Genomic DNA, 20,363 nt, shown 5'->3' with positions numbered 1-20,363 from the left:
CGTCCGTTTAATCGAAGAGACATCTCAAGGAAGCAGCAAGAGAGGCAGGTAGAAATAAGGAAAAAGCAGATGAAGAAATTAAAACGGCGAGGGTCCGTTCTTTATGACTACATCGAGTAACGGTAAAGGCGGATAAGATTACTGCGATAGAAATAAAGAAACGGCGCCGAGATGCCGCGACGATTTTTTAAACATCGTAAAAGCCTTTTATATCTCGCGATCCGTGGCCGTTGATACTCTGCTCGTTCGCTCGGTCGACTCCGTAACATTTTTGCGGAAATTTCATTTCCTCGATCCTCGACGAAGAATCTTGCGAAGCTCGGCAGAATTCTTTATTAAAGAGATTCGACGGGATACACGCGTCGAATCGATTACGCAGAAAGGATGGGCGTTCGCGTTGCTCGCGCGTTTTCACGCGTTTCTTCGGCATCGACGCGATAACACGGCTGGCCGTTTTACAATTCGACCTTCGATCTCGGGGGTTAACTATCGGTCAGCTAATAACTTACGCGCTAACGAGCAACGCGGCTCGGCCACTTTCACTTCGAACTTTCCAACAAGCATAAACGTCCAGGTATAGCCGTTGCGTGTATCATCGTCAACCTCCCGCGAACAAGATTAACACTCGTGGCTGGCTGTTTCGCCGGTAACCGATCGTTCCACGCGACTGCTATTATTCGATTTGCCAATTTCTCGCGTGCTTGTTTCACGAGTATCAGTTTAGCACCGGTAATTCTTCGAAAGTTACATTATGGTACTAATTAAAAAGATTATAGTAGAAGAATTAGTGGGCCGGTTTAAATGATTTTGATACGGAATAACCGTTATAAATGATCAACATTTTGTTGCTTTCCGATAATCGTTATCGATGACGGAATTATCGGAAACAAAAGAAAAAGATGTTATCATCGATAATGGAAATTCACGATCGAAAAAAATCCCCTCATCGATAATGATTATTGCGGTAAACAAATACGGTTTCCGGCGCTGATACTGGTTATCAATAACCAAACAAACGTTCATCGTTTATCATGGTTATTTGTAATCGGAACATTTAACAGTTAATATTTTTTAATCGTTGAATTCGTTGAAGAACTTCATTAGGATTTAGCGATCCCTGTCTTCTTCCGTTCAAACGACGACAAATTTTCGTAAGAACGGTGGAGTTCCAAGATAGGCGATAGTACGGTGTTTGCGAATTGCAAAGAGAGCGAGCGCAATATGTCAGGTGGTACGGGGGAGAAGTTTGATGGGAAACCGCAGACGCCATTAAACGTAAGCATGTTGCCGGCAGGCTGGGCTGCGTTAAAACTTTAAATAACCCACTGACCGCATCGTATACACAATGCTTACGCTTCGAGGACAATAGCCAACGAAGCCAAGACGAAGTGGAAACGCCGCAAGGTCGCATCCTTCGCGCCCGACCAGAAAAACACTCATCCTTAGGCGTTAATATTCCACTGACGAAGGGATTTTCTTCTTCCAGTCTCCTGGTTCTCCCCCACTCGAAAGTGCCGAGGCTGCGGACAGCCAACGGTACGAAAAAGAACGAATACCTAAGAGGGGGACGTAAATCCGCTTCGTTTCTTGCTAATGTCACGTGATCCTCAGGGTTAATAATTACGTTGATATGGTTTGCAATAAGACAAATGTAAAATATGACGATTTGTTTCTGCAAGAATTATTACGGGGAATAAGAGATGCGAGTACAAAGAGGAAGGAACGAACGTCTTGATCCACGCTATTGTTCACAAGTCATGGGATATTTAAATCGTTACTCTGATTTACAATGACGTTTTCAAGCGCTTAACGACGATTTCGCTAATACGAGATCGATTAACAACGCGTCGAATTTTAAAATTTTAAAACTGCTTTCCTGCAAGAAAAAGAAAAATAAGATAGAAGGGAGAAGAAGAAATAAAAAGAAAGAAATGGAAGATTTGATCTATTTAAACAAGAGTTACGTTTAAGATTGATAGATTAATAAATGGTCCGTGACTTATGAACCCCGGTGTATATTTTAAGAAGACTATACAAAGGCAATACGTTGCTACGATAATTCCTGCTTTCCCACAATACACACAGCTTCTCCCTTTCATTTTTCCCCTCCTCTAGTGATATTTTATTACATATATCGTACGCTGGTCAGAACGATACTGATACGCTACCGCTTTTTCCAACCGGCTAATCGATTATCGCCTCTCGAACGGGCTATCCTCTCGCAGGAGACGCGGTCGAGGAACAAAAGGAACGACGAGATACAAGAAAAATAATAAGAGGGAACACGAAGGGAGACGATGATGAACCGAGGGAGAAGGATCGTACGGATGGACGGACAGCAAACGCATCAATGACAAGCCGTAAATCATAGTTTTACGACCCGTCTTTATGTGGCCCTTATTCGTGGCAGTCATCGGTGGGGAGTGCTTTTGCCATTTTTCTGTCTGGCCACCCTGTGTGCAGCGCATTCAGGGCCGTATCTTCTCTCCGCCAGACGACGAGCCGATCGACCTTTTCTTCCTTCCAATCGACCAAAGAGGATGGAGAAGCGGCACGCGAAATACCGGCGACTTTCGTGACGCTGGGGGCAACAATTAGCGCTCGACGTGTTCGCCATTGAACCGACTATCGGAAGTTTGAACCCATTCGAAGAAGAAGAAGAAAAAGAAGAAGAAGAGGAAGGGGATAAACGCCCATGAAAGGTAAATGGGAGCAGCTGCGAGAACCGAAGCCTTTTGATTTTTCCCTCCAGGCTTTCTATTTAGAGAGTATATCTTTAGAAAAAGAACATTTTTTTCACCTTGATGCTTCGAGCGTTTAAAGGGTATTGGAACGACGCGACGTTCAGAGACAAAAGAGAGAAATTCGTAATACGTCGACTTTAAAGTTCGAACGAACATCGCTCGATCCGCCCCTGCACGCGCGTAAGTGCATATAGCAGGTACCCGCTGCGTGGGCGTCGCTTTACGGGTTTGCTTTTAAGTGGCCGTACCTTAATTTCAGAGTCACCTAACAGTGTCGTGTTTAACGGTGATTCAATGATAATTAAAAAAATCCAAGGTTACCTATGGAACCATATCCGACTACGAAGGGGAGGAACTCCGAAGGACGGCCAGGAGTTAAAGTACGACCATGACATTCTCCTGGTCGCGACCGTGCACCTCCGACTCTCTAACCCCCGACCAGCGTTCCTCCTCTGTGCGATCGCTCGAGAAAATGTTGGATTCTTAACCGTTTAAAAGTCGAATAATCCCGTTGCGCAACAGATTAACTTTACATAACAACAGATTACATGAAAGTAACGCGTTCTAAAAATATTCAGAAGCTAACGTTCTAAACACGACTGATCATAATTACGAGTAGGAATTTTTTTACATTTATTTGTGTAATTTGAAGATGTAAAAATACACGAATAAAGTATATTGTTCTTTACAATATTAAATAGAAGCGATTTTTTATTCGTCCCATTTTTGTTTTAATTGAGTCTATAAAAATATGAGTTTACATAAATAATCGTAGGCTAGCTACAATAAATACAACGTTTTATGAACACCTTTTGTGTATCGTGCGTCGGTAGGTTGACCCTCGTATGGCATCAGTATCCCGTTATCGATAGTTATCCATAATGTTAATGAAGCGCACTTGGATTCTTACGATATACGGGCGGCTTCTAACAAAATTTCTATCGCGTATATTCGTAACACGTACGAATATTTCCACGTAATGTCGACTACGATCTCCCCTATGATCGGTACTCTGATAAACAGGCCGTTTCTAACTTGGAAATTCAAGTCTCGAACATCCGTTGAAATCGAGGAAGGAGTAGTCCCGGCACGACTAGAAAAATCTATCATTTGGTACGTCGATATCTCCAGATGTCACGAGTTTTTATCCCCGCCATGATAGGAATAAGAAAAATCTCGTTAGGATGAGAGAGCTTGGCGAAATACCGCACGAGACACTGGTAAGAGACAAAATATGCAGATCACGGAAAAGCGAGAGTCAAAGTCGAAAGAACAGCTACGACGGAGCTTCTGGTATCTCGTCTCGGAGTCAATCTCGTCGGAGCCAAGCTCCATGGTCATGTGTATGCACGGACGCGGAATAAACGAATTTCTCGGCGCCACGCGTCTTCTCAGATGGCTCGACCCTCCAATCTCCAAATTTCTATTCTACTAGAGAAGGGTTCCACAGCTACGTTCTTTGAATATCCTGGCAGCTGCGGTTTGTGGATAATGCTGGAAAAGCGTAAGACCTGCTTTCGTTGCCTTTCTGAAAATCTGAAGAATGGAACGACGAGCGGGTTTAATTATATTTTCCAACGTCAAAAAGTACCTCAGGAGATCGAGTAAAATAATAACAAATTCTTGCATTCGTGATTTCTCGTTTTAATACGTCAAATCTTCCTAGCGTGTTATATAGATCTATCTTGTTTGTTAAAACGGAAACAAGATTGAAATACGAAAATTCGAGGATCGCAGCGCAATTAAATTCATGCATTTTTATAGAATAACTTGGGGAAATATTTTTGACGAACGTGAATCGAAAAGGCTATCTGATGAAATATAGAAGCAGTGGAGTGTACAGAAAAATATGCAATTCGAGGTTTTATTATACGTATAAACTACATAAAGATCTGAATAATTTGATCAATTTGTAGCAACAAAACTGAATTTAATTAAAACGTACGAATAACGACGGCCCCTCTTATATTCGATAATTAATTAATATTAATCGAAGTTCGGTTTTTTCCGTAACTACATCCATTACCTAATTGATTTGTGGTACATATTTCTACTATATTGAACATATATTTACATATGACCAAAGTGTATATATACACATATTAATGACCCATTAACAAATACAAACAGCGTTTGTTAGCTTGCTATGAATTTAGAAGACTCTACATTTAAATTACCTATTAACAGATATACCAGTCATATGCTTCACTGTTTACTATATATGATATGTGTATTACTATCTTTAGCATTTACCATCTAAATATCGCTGCTTACACATTTTATTTATTTTATACATTTTCGTATTTTTAAGTTCTCTATAAACGCATAAACATTCACGTCCTACGTATATGTATAACTATTAGCGTTAGAATTTATCTCATATTTGGTAGTGTCCTAACATACGAACGAAGGCGTAGCTATGTATCTACGACGATTATAAAGAACAAAATCACTGCAGTTCGACTTGGTCGGAAATTCTCAGTTAAAATGCATGTTGGTAAATGTTCGGATACTTTCGAACGGTAGTGTATATCCGGAGAACGATAATGATGACATATGCTGCGTGTACGTAACATCACTGGCTGGGTTGCAATTACCGACGTGTATAAAACATTACGCTCGTAGACCAGCCAGCGTTGCATTGTTCCAAGCGTTTTGTTGTTCGTCCCAGTTGTATCGATCGTGCCAGATGTAAATCATTCTCTATAATTACGGAAACAATGAAGCAACCGATAGCGTAACCGCTCGACGCGGCTCGAAATACCAAAGGATCGGTCTACCAAGGATGACGTTGCTCTGTACGTAAATTACTTTCATGTACTCTTTATTGGTTATTGAATTATGTCCCATCAAAGATAAGCAAGCGTTCGGATACTTCCGAACGGCAATATATTTGTCATAGACTTATCAGAAAACTCTTTAAAAAGTTTTGTACAACATATTAAATAACAATAAAAATAGAATCTACGTAACAACCTACGCATAATAGAGATACTATCATAGACGTACATCATCGTACGAGAAACGATAATTTTGCGCAAATGGTCACTGGTACGAATCTTTTTAAACGTACGATAGAAAAAGGAAACCCACGAACTTGATGATAAATTCCCGTATTTACCATAAATACGAAAACGTCTCGAGAAAAGCAAAGAGACAGTAAGAGAGAGAGAGAGAGAAAGAATAATAACGGCGACAGTATAATAAAAAGTCTTTGCAATAAATGTTCGAATATTCTCACAGGCGATGATAGACGAAGGTTGGAAATCGAATTTGTGAATGTACTCTGGATAGAACTTACGCAGCACCCTAATATAATTCGACAGGGAGTCCGCGTTTCCCCTCGAACCGATATACCGATAAAAATTGCTCGCGAAACAGGATCAAGCGGTGCCGTCCGATCCCCTCGATCGTTCAATCAAACAATTACCAGCTGGTTCCCGCGTTCATCGCGTTCGATCAGCGTCGGCTATCAAAATGATTTCGCTGATGAAAACGGACCGGCCCGCTTCCGGCGAACCAGAGAAAAATAAAACAGGAGGCGTCGTGTCAGTACGGGAATGGATGCAAGGTACACAAGGTATATAAAGAGGAAGTTCCCTCGGTGAAGAGCCGCAAAGACAGACAGACAGAGAGAGAGAGAGAGAGAGAGAGGGAGGAAGAGAGTCTTGATACGACGACGACGAGTGTAACACACGTGTAACGATCGCCGACGTCGTGTGAACGCCGAGGGGTGACACCAGAAGGGAAGAACGTTCGAAGCAAAAAAGAAGCTCCGCATCGTTGGCGACGACGTTACGAAAGGGGGGCGGGCGGAAGAATAACACGTACCACCCTATCCCTGGGTGCCGCCTTTCGTTTCGGACCGCCGGCAACTTTCCTTCAAGGGAGCGCATCAGCCCTTCAGGGAACTCGTCGTTTCGGGCTGTTCCTTCGGTTAGATGCACATGACTTTTCGAAAGCTTCCTCGTCCCGAGTCGCCTCCAAGCATCGAACTTGTCTCTTCGTGGAACCCGCGACACAATGATCTTCGATAAACCGACGCTCCACCGAGAATAAAGTTCGATTCGTTTTGCGATCGAATTTTGGGAACTTTGACGAGAGAACGTTTTTAGTTCGACTCCATACTTCTTTAACTTGTTAACCGGTTGGAGGCTGTTCGCGAAAGATGGTTCTTGTTACTTCAACGCGAGTATCGATGTACGCTGAAGTTCTTAAGCGTTTGGATATTTCTATGTTGTTACAAATACATGGAATGTATGTCGAGTAAAATTCCTTAGACTAATTGTAGTTTCTGCTCTTATCCGAGGCAATCGTACACGATTAGTGAATGTCTATGTAAACGACGGTCCGTATAAATGAAAGAGCGACGAATGAAATAGGACGAAGGATAATCGTGGAGATTAATAGTTTATACGAACTGTTAATCGCGATTAATTGTAGGAATAATATTCAAAAGCTGTTGTCATCTCGACGAATCGTGTATTTAATTTTAATGTACTGTTTAGAAGATTGTAAATAAACAATTTACATTTCATACGGTACATATCCGTTGATTCCGCGAAAAGATCGTAAGCGTCGTTTTTGATTATTTTCTTCTCGTTAGTTCGTATATTTTAACAACATTCATCCATTGTTAATACACGTATTTATAAATATCAGTACAGAGTACAGCAACTCTTGAAAACTACTCTTGTCCCCGATGAAATTGCACAAACATGTTCGACAGCATCCAAGCAATAATACCTATATGCCAGATCGCGGACCATGAAAATTAAAGTAACAGGAGAACGCAAAATGGGGTCAGGTGTGTAGCACTTTCAATATATCACTGCCACGATAAAAGAGACAATATCGGTTAAAAGGATTGGTTTTTCGACCTGTGAGATGTTACAGGATCGAACGCCATCGGTAGACCGCGAAACGATTTCTATAGAAGCTACGTAACGAGTGGTGGTGAAGCACAGGGGTGCGAAGAATAGCGCTAAATAATCGAATCAGACCTTTCGAAAGGTTAAAGGGGAGGCAAGGTCGAAAGTCGAAGGTCGGCAAGTATCGGGAGTCGACAAGATCGCGCGACGTCCATTCACAAAATTTATAAATAGCCGTTTCTCTAACGGTCGGGATATCGAGACGACGAGCAATCTATTCTCCGCTGGCGGTAAGCTCGTACTGCGCAATATTCGTTTCCCTCTCGTAACGGGGCGAACTCGTGGGACACTGGTAACCGGACGACGCGTCGCAGCATTAAATGGAGAAATGTAGAGCTCGTTACTCGCTATCGGGGCGCGTTACGGACGCGTTAATACACGTTGAACACGCAGCCAGATCCGATAAACGTATTCGTGCAACATCGTGGCCCACATTCCGCGAAAGAAGCTAACAAACGCGTATAACATGAACGGTTAGATCGTGACAAGCTTGGTCTTCGGCGAGGAATGCGGAGTTTCTCGAGTTCTCCGAGTTTCGCATCGATCCCCTTATTCAGAGTTACTTGGAGAGTCCGATAGAAAAGGAGAACGCGGTTTCGCGATTTCAAGTTTCCCAAGGGAGACGCACGTGCGGTATTTCGCGGCAATGATCTTCGAGGTCGATGAGAAATAGCGGAAATTCTCCGACCGAGGAATTCCGATGGAAGTTACGTGCGCGACAATAGCCATAAGCGAAGCGGGATCGCGGAAAGTTCGTCGTCCTCGGTCGTGCAGCCATTCTCCTTCGTAACTGCGTACAACGAGTGCGACGCTTTCCAAACAAATAAATCTGCAGGCCGAAAGCGTGAGAGGGTAGGGTGTGGAAGGGTGGCCCGAGAGGGCGGGTTGCCGGTGCACCCTCTTGGTTCAAAACAAGTCACGAGAGAGCGGGCGCGAATAAAAGGAGGCGGAGGAATGGTGCGAGAATGCGAAAAGGGAGAGGCGAGAAAGTAGCGAAGGTTTGGGAAAACAGGGTGGCGATGGAAACGACGGGAGGAGCAACGGTACTCGATCGCGCAACGCTGGGAAAGCACGTGCCGGTGAACGCGAACGTCGCTGCTTGCCGACACTTACCCCACGTTCAACGACCCCTGGGCTGTAAGAGCGCGAACGACGATAAACCCCGTGGTCTGGCCGGCGGGTTATCGCACCGTCTCACCAGCGGTGCCGGCCGTTGCCGAAAACAAGACCGGAAACTGCCCGCTCCCCCATCCCCTGCTGCCGATCGACGTTCGGTGTCGTTCCGTGTTCTCGTGCCCGGCGAACGTTCGTACGCGCGTTGCCGCTACTATTCGGGGTTGCCCGCAGCAAGATGCACTAGCAAGATGGCGGCCAGCCGATGACGATGGTGGTCCTCTCCTCCCGAAAGAATCCTCTAGGAGGGAGGTGGTCGAAGGGTAGCGGAAGCGGCGGTTCGCGTCCGTGCGACTGGTTCGCGGCCAGACGAGCGATTTCGCTGGCGAAAAGCGCATCGGCGGCGCGAATAGGAGGACCGGCAGCTCCGAAGCGAGATCCAGCCAGCGTGGAGTGCATCGCGCGACTGTCAGCCCGCGGGCGGGGACGGGGGTGGCGCGTATTCCGGCGAGCCAGGTGGCGCCAGCGCAGCCAGCCGGTTTTCAGGATGTTCCAGGGGTAGTTGGGAACCCTGGTGGTGGATGTTCGTCGCTTGGCAACCACGAGAGATCGACCGAGTGTGCTAACCGCCCTTCGCCCTCCCGCCATCGCCTCTCGCGCTACCACTGCTCTATCCGCTCTCGCTAGCTTGCTCTCGCTAACTTGCTCTCACCTCCCTCTTTCTCTTTCTTCGTCTCTCCGTCTCTCGCCCCATCCCTTCGTATTGCAGTCTCCTCATCCCATCTTGTTTCTCCGTCTCTCTTCTTTACGTACACACGCTCGGCCACCACCCTCTCGCGATCTTTCCCAGCAATGGGAATGATACCCCTACGGCGGTTACCGATGCTCTTGCCGAAACTATCCGTTTTTCTCCTCTATTTACGAACCAGCTACCGTCCAGTGTGCCTTCGATTCCGAGGCGATACCTCGGCGAACCTATGGAACCAGTCCGATTAGTTCCGCTATCGCTCGTTTACCAAAAACTCTAAGAAGACGATGCTTCGATTCGAGAAATCATCAGCCGATCGAGGGAATACTTTTTTCTTCGAACCTCTAAACGCGATACGACCGTAAATTTTCCAACGACGATTAAATCGTTTCTCCGACGGTTGCGATGTTACGTTACCGCGAACCGCCTCTCGCCGTTTTTGTATCGAGACCTTCGTCGAAAAACGATTAGTGGACGCGTACCGTCTAGAGTGGAGAGAGCATCGGGGACGCAAGGGGGATCTATCACGGTGATAGATGGGAACTCGAAGATTTATGAGTGGGAGAACAACGGGCTGCCCGGCTAATGAATGATGATCGTCGATTCGGAAAGAACGAACCGATGCCCGTGGATAGATCGCAATCGCGAGCCAACGTTTTTCTCGTTTTCCCTTTCGTTCGTAATCTCACGGACACTTTTGCCGCGTTTCCATCATCGACTCGCGGTAATAAGTTCCAACGGTATTTAAATCGCCATTGGATCTTTTAGCTTTGCGCCTCGAGTTGCCGCGATCTAATTAATTCCGCGGTCTGTTTCCGTTTAACGGAAGATCGTCGAGAAAGATTATCTTTCGCTTCGGAGTGTCGGCCAAGTTTTTGCTGACTTCGTTTCTTCGAGATTCTCCCTAATTACTGCTTTTCCACGGCCAAGTCGTCGAAAGTGGTCGTCACTAAGGAAACTTTGGAAATCGAATTTTTTGTCGTTTTCGGTGAACGATCGAGCTACGAGAGTTCCGAACTTAGACGAGCACTCGACCGTCGTCGTTCTCGAAATTTTTGTCCGATACGCGTCCTTGTTAAGGGAAAATTATTAGCGACAGATGCAAGGCAGTGTTCTAAGTATTGTCGATTGTTGCCTCTTCTCGATTCGATCGCTTTTACGCTACTATATCGGAGATGAGAGTCAGACAGAGAGTCAGAAAGAAAGATTGGAGCTCCTCGTTTCGTACGAACAGCGTTACCAGCAAACAATAGATCGATCAGAAATTTGGATATAAAACAATAGTATTGAGTTGGCAACTAAGCGATTGCGGACTTTGTTATTGTTATTAAAAATTTTGTTATTACGACCTAATAGCAAAATCCGCAATCATTTAGTTGCCAACCCAATAGAAGAATAGCGAAGAATAGTAGAATACGAGGTACGAAAACACGCGGTAATTTTACGAAAAGGGATAATTCTAACAGAGTCGATGCTCGCGTTGTGTACCGAAAAACCAAAAGCACGACATCCATCGATCATCGTGGAAGCTGAAAATTCATTCTGATTTATCGTTAGTCACGTTTGGCATCGTTTTCATCGAAAAGTCTTGGCCAGTTAATTAAAATATTAAAATAATTATAAAGTATACAAAGAAATTTTATTTCCTCCATTTTCAGCTTAAAGGATCCTGTTTCAAGGGTTCAGATAATTTGAAATTGCGAGAATAACTTCGGACCCATTAACGAGGGACGAAATACGTCTGCTAACGAAGATCCCGAACTAAGAACTTTTCGGTGTTCCTCGTTAAACATTAATTAAGGACTGATTGACCTGATTAGCTTCTCGTCAGATATTCCCTTCGTGGTTAAATGTCATAATGAACTGCTTCTTTCATCGATCCATCCTCCGACAATAGCGATCATCCATGCGAGAACCTCGTGTTTTCTTCTACCTACGAACTCTCGTCGTCGCTCTTTTCGATTTCCAGAACACTGAGCTTTCTATATTTTCTGCGTAGGACGAACAACCAGTCCTTCGATCGTTCGAGAGGCGATCCCATTTCTTCTTAGAAATCGTTTCTCACCTTTTATAGCAGAAAATCCATCAGAATCGAGCGGCTACCTTAAAAGTCGTCACAACGTGATTCGTCATCGTGTTGTTCTATGACCAAGGAGAGAACAATTTGCAATGTCTCAAGGATCGAGTTTTCACTATCCGCGCCATTCGCTATTGTCACTCTATTTGCAGGGCAAACTGCAATTAGACAGCGTTTAATGGATTTCAGGGACGAATAATAGAAATAATTCCGACAGGTTGGAATCCTGACGATTAGGAGAGTACTGTGACTCGCGAAACACTTGGGCAGTCGAACAGTATAGGCAACTTGCACGCGTATATCATGTGCGTTATATACAACGCTCAAAAATATTTTTATTGTAACGTTAAATGCGAGGATTCTTCGTCCATCTAAGATCATACAATTTCTATTCACCTTAATTTTTAAGATTTCGCACGACGTACTGCTTCTTCTTTTAACGACTTGCTAATAATATCTCGAGTTTATCTCATTCTCCGCAGATGCGCAACTCTTATTTAACGAGGGTATACATTTTCAGATTTGTTTCAAGGGTCAATTTTGTCCGAGTACGTTGTGTCCGAAGAATGTTTCGTACAACACACGCGATATTCATAAAACGTTTCCGTAAATGTTCAAATACCATGGCGAACCGCTGCAAGATGAATTCTTGATGCAACCTTGAACTATGTCCAGCGGGCACAGAACTCGCAATTTTGCCCTGAGCAAGATGTTGGCGCGAAAACAGGAGCAGGTTTTCCAAAATGCCGTGAGGGAAAAGTCGTGACATGTGTCCGTGAGAGCCGACACGTTGTAACTCAACGACGGGAAGAAGCATTCGGAGCGGTTTATCCATTCTGCCTGGATAAAACGCATAAATATGCAAATATCAGTCCGCGTACCATTTAGCGGAGCCACCGGAGTGGATTTCATTTAGCCCTCGCCCCAGTCCACCAGCGAGGAATAATAGTTTCCCTATGGCCCTGGCTGCACGCAGTCGCTTTCTTCCTACTCATCCATCAAACTTTTCCAGTCTCCGTGCTCTGGCCCGCGATTATAAATTCATTGGCCCGTTACGTCACACTCGCGTTTTATCGATAAACGAAACGAGTTTTCCACAACATGGTTACACGTGGTTCCACGGTACCAAGTTACACGCCTGTCCAGACCGTAAATCGATTCTTCAATAAGATAGCGTACGATCGAGTCGATTAAAATCGCGTCTACGTCGGTCAACTTTTGATTCGCCGAACGAGTCGATCGACTTCAAGTCGTTGTTAAACTAAAAGGTTTTCTATTAAGATTTCGTTGTTTGACATTTTATCGTTCGATATAGAGTAGTTCGCGAAGCTATTCCAACAGTTCTACAAACTTTTCATGAATATATCGAGTTTCACCGATACTGTAACGAGACACGACTGTTATTGATCACATTGATAGAATCATTGATAGAAACTAATCTGAGAATTGTATGTAGAAATTACAAGATATTTAGTACGAGTATAACGTATTTCCTTATATATTTATTATTTCGTATTGTATTCATCGATCATCGATTATATCGATAAACGTCAGTATCCTTGCGTTAGTTTTTCTTGAAAATTCATATATCGTTGAAGAGGCGTGTTGAAGCATGGCGCGTGAGGGACATACATAAACAATGGCCACTTTTTGACCTGCGAACCCAATCGGGCTTGTAGTAGGAGAAGGGAAAGTCAGTCACTGTGCGTTAATCGATCAATCAGCATTATATTTATCCAGGTAATCCACTTCGGTTTTTTGTCAAGTTATTTTAATTTTAAATACTTTATCGCGAGCCAGAATTGTTTCCCAACCCATTCACGACCCAGCCTTTTTTTAGACTTTGAGAGAAAATGCTTGTTACCAATTATTAATAATAGAAGCATAACTTTTCTCGTACGTTTATAACGCGCACGTAATGCACTAAAACTTGAAGCTGATTTCGTCGCGAACAAATACACTTATCGTTTAATAATTCGTAATATTATAATAATAATACACTTGTTACGCGGCTAACATATTTCGGCCATATAATTAATCTAATTTATTCAACACGAACGAATATAAAATTGTAAATTATCTCGCGTTAATAATTGAATAAATTAATAATTCGCAAACTACGATGTCGCGTACGCGTATTAATCTGCACGTAATGAAACAATAAATAAATTAATGAATGATCAGTTTTATTCATAGAAGGGTTAACGAGCAATCAAATCCAACGATTTTTCTTCCTCGTAATTTCTCCCTCCTATCGTTTCATGAATAAATTTTATTTTAATTCTCCGTACCATTCGTTCACCGCTATCGTCCAATCCAGCCAAAAAGGAAAGAAAGAAGGAAGCTAAAGAGAAATTCGACGACACTGGTAGATTCGCTCTACGGAGGATCGAAGAGGGTGCGCGATAATAGGCGTCTATTTGTCGGTCGCTTCGCCTTCGATATGTCGAGGCTTTCAAACGACCTCGTATTCTCGGATGCAAAGTACTCGCGGAAAACGACTGTAGGAGAACTGGATGCAATCGAACGGGGATAAACAAGTCGACGAGGGGACCGAGCAGATCCACGTTATGAGAACGCGATCACAACGAACTCTCGATGCGAAGAAGAAAGAGAAGCAAAAGAACGTCCGACCGAGAAGAGGGAAAAGACGAATAGCATCGTTGATCCTGGATCGACGAGCCGCTTGTACAATTTCACGGAACGTGTACATTTTTATCGGAACAAAGGATCGAGCGGGATGTTGCGAGCACGCGTTGCTCGTTAGTCCGCGAAAGACGATACTTCTGATTCCGAGGAAGGTCGGCAGAGTGGCTGAAGGAAGGGAGGGTCGTAGTGGCACCCTTCGTGTACCAAGAGTGGCACACGCCGGGGGTGAGAAACGGCAAAGCCACGGGCCGCGTCACGCGAGTCCTTTTGTCGAGAAGCGCAGGGGTTGAGATTCTTTCGCCTTCGAGTGCCTTCGACCCCTTCAGCCACGCAAGGAATTACAAGCCAGGACCCTCGTCGGAAAGGGAACCGCGCGAGGATTCCTTCTAGAAAGCGTACGCTGCAATTGGCGTAGCGCGTGCGCCGTAACGTGCCTTCTCCTGCTGTTTTGTACGCGTAATCTTCCGAATATGTTAGAGAGCTTGACGTGTATGGTAGAATGATAGCGATATGGCAATGTCGCGGAATAAAAGCTGGATCGCCAATCGGAGGGCTGCTAACGAAAACTACCCTTGTACGTATTTGTCTTTCTCCAGACAAGCAAACGAATGTGTGTTCCGATATGCACGCAATTAGCTTTAGCTTTTTTTAGTTTTATATATAAAAATAAGCATTTAATATATTATATAATTTCTATGAGCGTACTGCGGAAGAATCGTATACAACGCAATTACGAAGTTGCGCACCTCGTGACGAAAGTTTTGGTAGAACTGAGAATTTTCATTTGATGTTCATTTTTTATAAACGATCGATACGTACGATCTGTTATTTCAATTTTATTCCAAAGTTTCGCTGGAGATATCGAAAGTTGTATTACTCGTCGAGACAGCAGCGAGATTGAGAATTCGGATCGCAATAGGCAACTGTTTTCTCGACAATTTGTCGATAGAGGGTACATTAGCGAGTAGAAAGGAGGGAATCGGTCTGACGAAGAATCTGTCTATCGCTAATGCGCGCTTATCGAGAAATTTACTTCGGCGGTAGATCGCAGGGGAACGAAAAGCTCACTAAATCCCGCGATCTCGTACAAAGCGCAATATCTGTCCGCCTGGTTCGTGCTCGGCAGTGCTGAAATATTGCCAGCACGCGCGATCCCATCTTCGAACAGGACCAGACTGCTACCTCCGATCGACCTCGCTGCAAACGCAGCACGAACGAAAAGTCGATGTTTCGAAGTGTCAGAAATGGCCGTCGGTTCTTCTATAATTAGCTTTTCAACGTCCAGCTATGCACGCTTCGTTCGTAACTATTAAAAAACTTACAGAAAGTCAGTTACTGTCTGAAAATTATTAACACCTTTAAGGATTATTATCTCGTTTGAAACTTTTCATCAAGATAGATAAAGATTATGGAGTTTTAAACGGATAAAAGATATTTAGTTTTACAATAAAAAGTTTATCTTCACGATAGCGAGGTCAAATCTTTTATCGTTTATCGATGAGATATAAGCGACTTAGAGAGACAACGTGTAACGATGTAACGCTCAACTTATCGTGTTCATCTTCTAACTTCTACAAATGTCCAGCTGAAAATCATCGTGACGTAAACGAAGATTCTGAAGATTTCAACTTAGTCACGAGTTTCCACTTTTACAAGTAGCGTTTCCTAATTGATTAAGTTGTAACTTTACTCTCTGCCGTGGTAAATTTTCTCGATTCGAAAGGACTGCGCGAACCGAATGACCTTGCTCCGTTGGCCGATACTAGGAAAACACCAAGGACCTAGTGAACTCTAGTGCTTACCTCGGTAGAATCGAGTAAACGCGTCGCGTTAGCTTTCATAACAATGCTGCATTAACGCGAGCGTTGCGAATGCGCGAGGAGAAAACCGGTGCTGCGAGACTGGAGCTTTCATCGATCCCGATACACACCGCTGGAAGCTCGTAAACAAGCAGCAGGCTTGCGTCAAGATGGGCGAGGCGTGGTGCTCACGGTTGCACGTTGCTTCGACGATTTAACGTCCGATTCCTTCGGGAGCGAAGCAACCGTACGTTACGTGCGTTCGCGCACTCCAGAAAGAAGCACACAGAGATACAGCGGTTCGCGAAAGTACTCGAACATCTGTAGAAGCTTTTACGAACATGTTACGTACGTTATAACGAAACGCTTTGAAATTTCATTAGCACTGTAACGAGACACGGCTATTGTAACTACACTTGTTAAATCTGAAATTGTATATGCTAACCCCTTGCACTGCTATGTCGAGTGTGACTCGACATCAGTTTTTATCTCAGGAGCTCCTTTGTCGAGTCCCTCTCGACGTTCTTTCAGTCGCTTTTTTTGTGAAACGTGCGACCAAGAAAACCAGGATTGCATCCTGGAAATTGTTTCAAGACATATCATACACTTAAAAACTACAAAATACAACGACAGTGTGAATAAAATTGGTATATAAGTGAATTTGTTTCTTCCTTTATTTATTTAAATTGTCTTATTTTTTGGTTAAAGTAAATTTCAAATAAAACACTTGAAAGCACTGGGAGTTGCTGGTAACGAAATTGAAATAAAATTCGCAGTGCAAAGGGTTAATATTGAAAATGAACAACTGACTGTACAAAAGCTTCGTCATCTTTTCGAAATATACGTTTACTCTACATACGTATCTTGAAGCTTCAATTACAGCCAAGCCATAAGTATTCGAATGTATTATGTTGAGGTTCAGGTTGACTGATTGAAGAACGAGTGGATGAATTTGTAATAGAAAAGTATTTTGAAATAATTAAAGGTATAAATATAAGTATAATGTATAAGTTTATGCTGATTCAGATCCTCACTCTCATAGTGTTACAATACCAATAGAATCGATAGGAAGCGCGTTCATATATTTACAGCAAAAGGAAATTACCAAAAAAGTTTAAAAGCTTATAGCTTTGGCTAGAGGCTACAGGCAACATTTATAGAAATCTGTTTATTAGTTCCTTTGTTCCTAGACCTTGCAACCCAAAACATAATGTATATTCAAGGGAACAATAATATGCACCGCTCCTTATTTAGAATATTTCTGCGTAATAGCAGTCTCCAGGTCACGGATATACATAAATAGAGATGTAGAATGTTTCTTGAAGTAGTTACTTCGACATATTATCTTACCTTTATAGAAGATGCGACGCATGAACAGGAAAGGGAACCGATCGATCCGCTAGAATTTTGCGTTACAAGATACACAAGATAAGTTTGCATTCAGCGTAATAACCTAAGAATATGTAAATTTGTATTTACGAGTTACAAGACGAATATGATTAGTTATCTAAAATCGTACAATCTCCATCTACCTTGATCTAAGATTTCGAACGAGGTGATAATTCTTACTTTTATATAACACGATATATACATAGAGATTTTCCGTGATAAATGTTCGAATACTTTCACGAGCCACTGTAGGTGTACAAAGAAGGAGAAAGAGAGGGAAAGGTCGCCTTTATACGGAGGCAGGCATGCACGTCGTGAGATTGCTCGCCGAGCTTTCGAAGGTAGCCGAGCGCGTGCACGAGCGACGACCTTCGCGCTTAATTTTTCATCGTCCTCGACGAACGGCGTTCATCGCGTAGCGTCGTCGCGAGCACACGAATCGAGAGCAACTCGATTCCGAGAGATGCCATTGGCGCGAACGAGCGTCGCATGAATGGGACAAACGAGACTGCGTTTCATAATAAAGACACGGTAATGAAAGACTCGACGATGCCATGGCCATCGTTGCAGCTGTTAGCGGTTGACGAGGATAAACCGTATCTAAGCGATGTCTGCCGATCTCTTTCTATATTTCTACGGCGTTGAGAAACCGTTTTAAAGAAGGAAGAGTTCAAGGTCTCTCTGCTCAGAATACCAGAATACCGTAGGTTTTGTACATGTTCCACAGGATGCACCCAAATCGATCGGAACCAATTTGCTTCCTTTTTTATCTGACGAACGACGGAGAGGAGGAAAGTAGGCGCAAGGTCCTTCCAGATTAGATCGAGCTCAATTTAGTTGCCTCTGGAGGTTTGACCTCGATTTCCAGCCGTCACAGAGACGCCCTCCGGCTTTCAATTCGCGCAGGATGTGACACTCTCGTACTCGATCCCCTTTGCTCGGCTAAACGGGAACCATTTACCATCGAGGGCATCGTAACTCCCTTCCTTTCTGTTTTTTCAACCACCTACGCTCCATATCCGATGACGATATTATTTTTAGAGGCAATCGCCTCCTACGAAGACAGACCATTTTTGCAATCGTGCGCGATCAAACGAGTCGCTTCCTTCGAAGCTCGGTTCGTTCGCACGATACCTCCACCGTGATCTCTCCTGGTGCTCCCTTCGTGTTCACTTCGTGTTCGTTGTGCGTTGGCCATCTCGAGGAAGGGTAACGATTGCCGGGTATCGATCGGCGTATCGCGAAGCGCCCAGTCGCTGACTTAATTAAGACGTTAATGGAGACAGGGCCGAAGAATCAAAGCGAATTTCACGCTTCCCCTTTCGATCCGTCGACCAGCCCATTAATTTGCCGAGGCAAAGGACGACGTGCCCCGGGAGCCGAGGTTCAGCCGGAGCATACTCGTAGATCCGACGTATATTTGACGTTTGATCGATTGATCGCGAGACCTCCGCCCACGCCGGCAAACCCTTGAATTTTCTCCGCGGCAGCCTATCATCGAACCGTCCTTCTGCGTTTATAGCTCCATCACGAGACTTTTTTCTCGCCCTGGCGAACCCCTCCGTCTTGACATCTTCGTACACGGCTTTCATACATCGAAACACCTCGTTTCATCTTTCATCGTATTTTTCTTTAGCGTTATTAAACTAGTTCGAAGCGAGGGTACGCATCGAGGAACAAAATAAAAGAAGCTACTCGCACGGTACAGTATCAACTCGATAGGGTAGTTTAACCCTATTTTTATTGAAACGTCGCTGGTAGTATCATCGTTAGAAGTTTCTCCATCAGTTTAAACGACCCTTCTTATTTTTACGACTAAGAAATCGAAGAATCCCATGGTAAATAGTTTCGTCGATTAACGATATAGACGGTTCTACAAGGAATTTTAGCGCACGAAACAGCCAAAGTAAAACGCTCCTTGCGATATTCAGAAGATGAAAGAAATTTTTCTTTAAGTTCGATTTCCCTAGGTATATTTATAAAAATATAAAATTGCGTATAACGGTATATGGCATATACCGTGCAAATGCTATGTGACATTTGCATACAGGTTATAGTAATTTTGCATTGGTATAGTAATTACCTTCGTTGGGATCACGCTCGCGAAATTAGGATACAAAGAGGCGATTCTCCCACGATACGGTCGATTCTCCGGATCCCTCTTCGTGGAACCGTCCGTTCCAGAATGGTGATTACGAAATCTTCTCTTCCGCCGTTTTAATGCACCGTTTACCACTTATAATTAATTTGATCTCGTACGATCTGAACCTCTGTAACGCGTTAACAGATTACTCGGAGAATTCAGTGAGAGCGTCCATGTATCTTACGTGGGACAGTGAATGGGAGCGGAGAGCAACGAACGAAAGAACGAGACGAGACCGAGGAGAAAAGTTATCGTACTCGAGCGTATATCTTTGCAGCGGAGAACTTTCATCGTTCGTGTGCCAGAGACAAACTTTTCCCTTTCCAAGAGACAATGCCGAGGATCTCGTCGGTCGATCGTAATTCACGACGCGGTTGTCGCACACTTTTGCCAGACTCTCTCGCCGGAGAGTCTGGCGGCCGGGCCGAGGGAGACAGGAAGCGGCGCGAGACAGGAAGGATATCCTGCGAGAAAAGAGCAAAGAAACTAACGTAAGAAGACGTAACGTCGTGGTAACAATCGTGGTAGGCAGTGGTGAACGAACGAAGAAAAAGATTTCGTACATCGAGATAAAAAATTGTAACGATTAACTGAATCTTTGGATTCGGAGCTTTCGCGATAAATTAGATGACACATTTGCGACAAATCGAAGTTATTATCCCGTAAAATCCAGGTTCGTTTCGTTTCATTTAAATGGCTGCGACGGAAGTTACAAAGTAATTGTGAACTTAGTCGGACGTAAACGTTGCTACGATTTATCTCTATTTTGT

The 20,363-nt window shown here is 43.8% G+C and overlaps 1 protein-coding gene across 5 annotated transcripts in view; it reads right to left on the bottom strand.

Moving 5' to 3' along the window:
- The window catches only part of LOC126868182 (SH3 and multiple ankyrin repeat domains protein 2), a 179,382-nt gene that overhangs the window by 48,657 nt on the left and 110,362 nt on the right, over window positions 1-20,363 (bottom strand). The window contains exon 1 of one of the 5 annotated variants that reach the window (XM_050623392.1): window positions 8,789-9,267. The exons of the other annotated variants lie outside the window; for them this stretch is intronic. The gene's annotated coding sequence lies outside the window, so the exon portion shown is untranslated. Of the gene's footprint in view, window positions 1-8,788; window positions 9,268-20,363 lie in introns of those variants that run through there. 5 annotated transcript variants of the gene reach the window in all.

Source organism: Bombus huntii, chromosome 8 (assembly GCF_024542735.1).
Source record: "Bombus huntii isolate Logan2020A chromosome 8, iyBomHunt1.1, whole genome shotgun sequence".
Lineage (NCBI taxonomy): Eukaryota > Metazoa > Arthropoda > Insecta > Hymenoptera > Apidae > Bombus > Bombus huntii.
The sequence above is the reverse complement of the archived record's forward strand: the minus strand, read 5'-3'. Positions and strand labels throughout refer to the sequence as shown.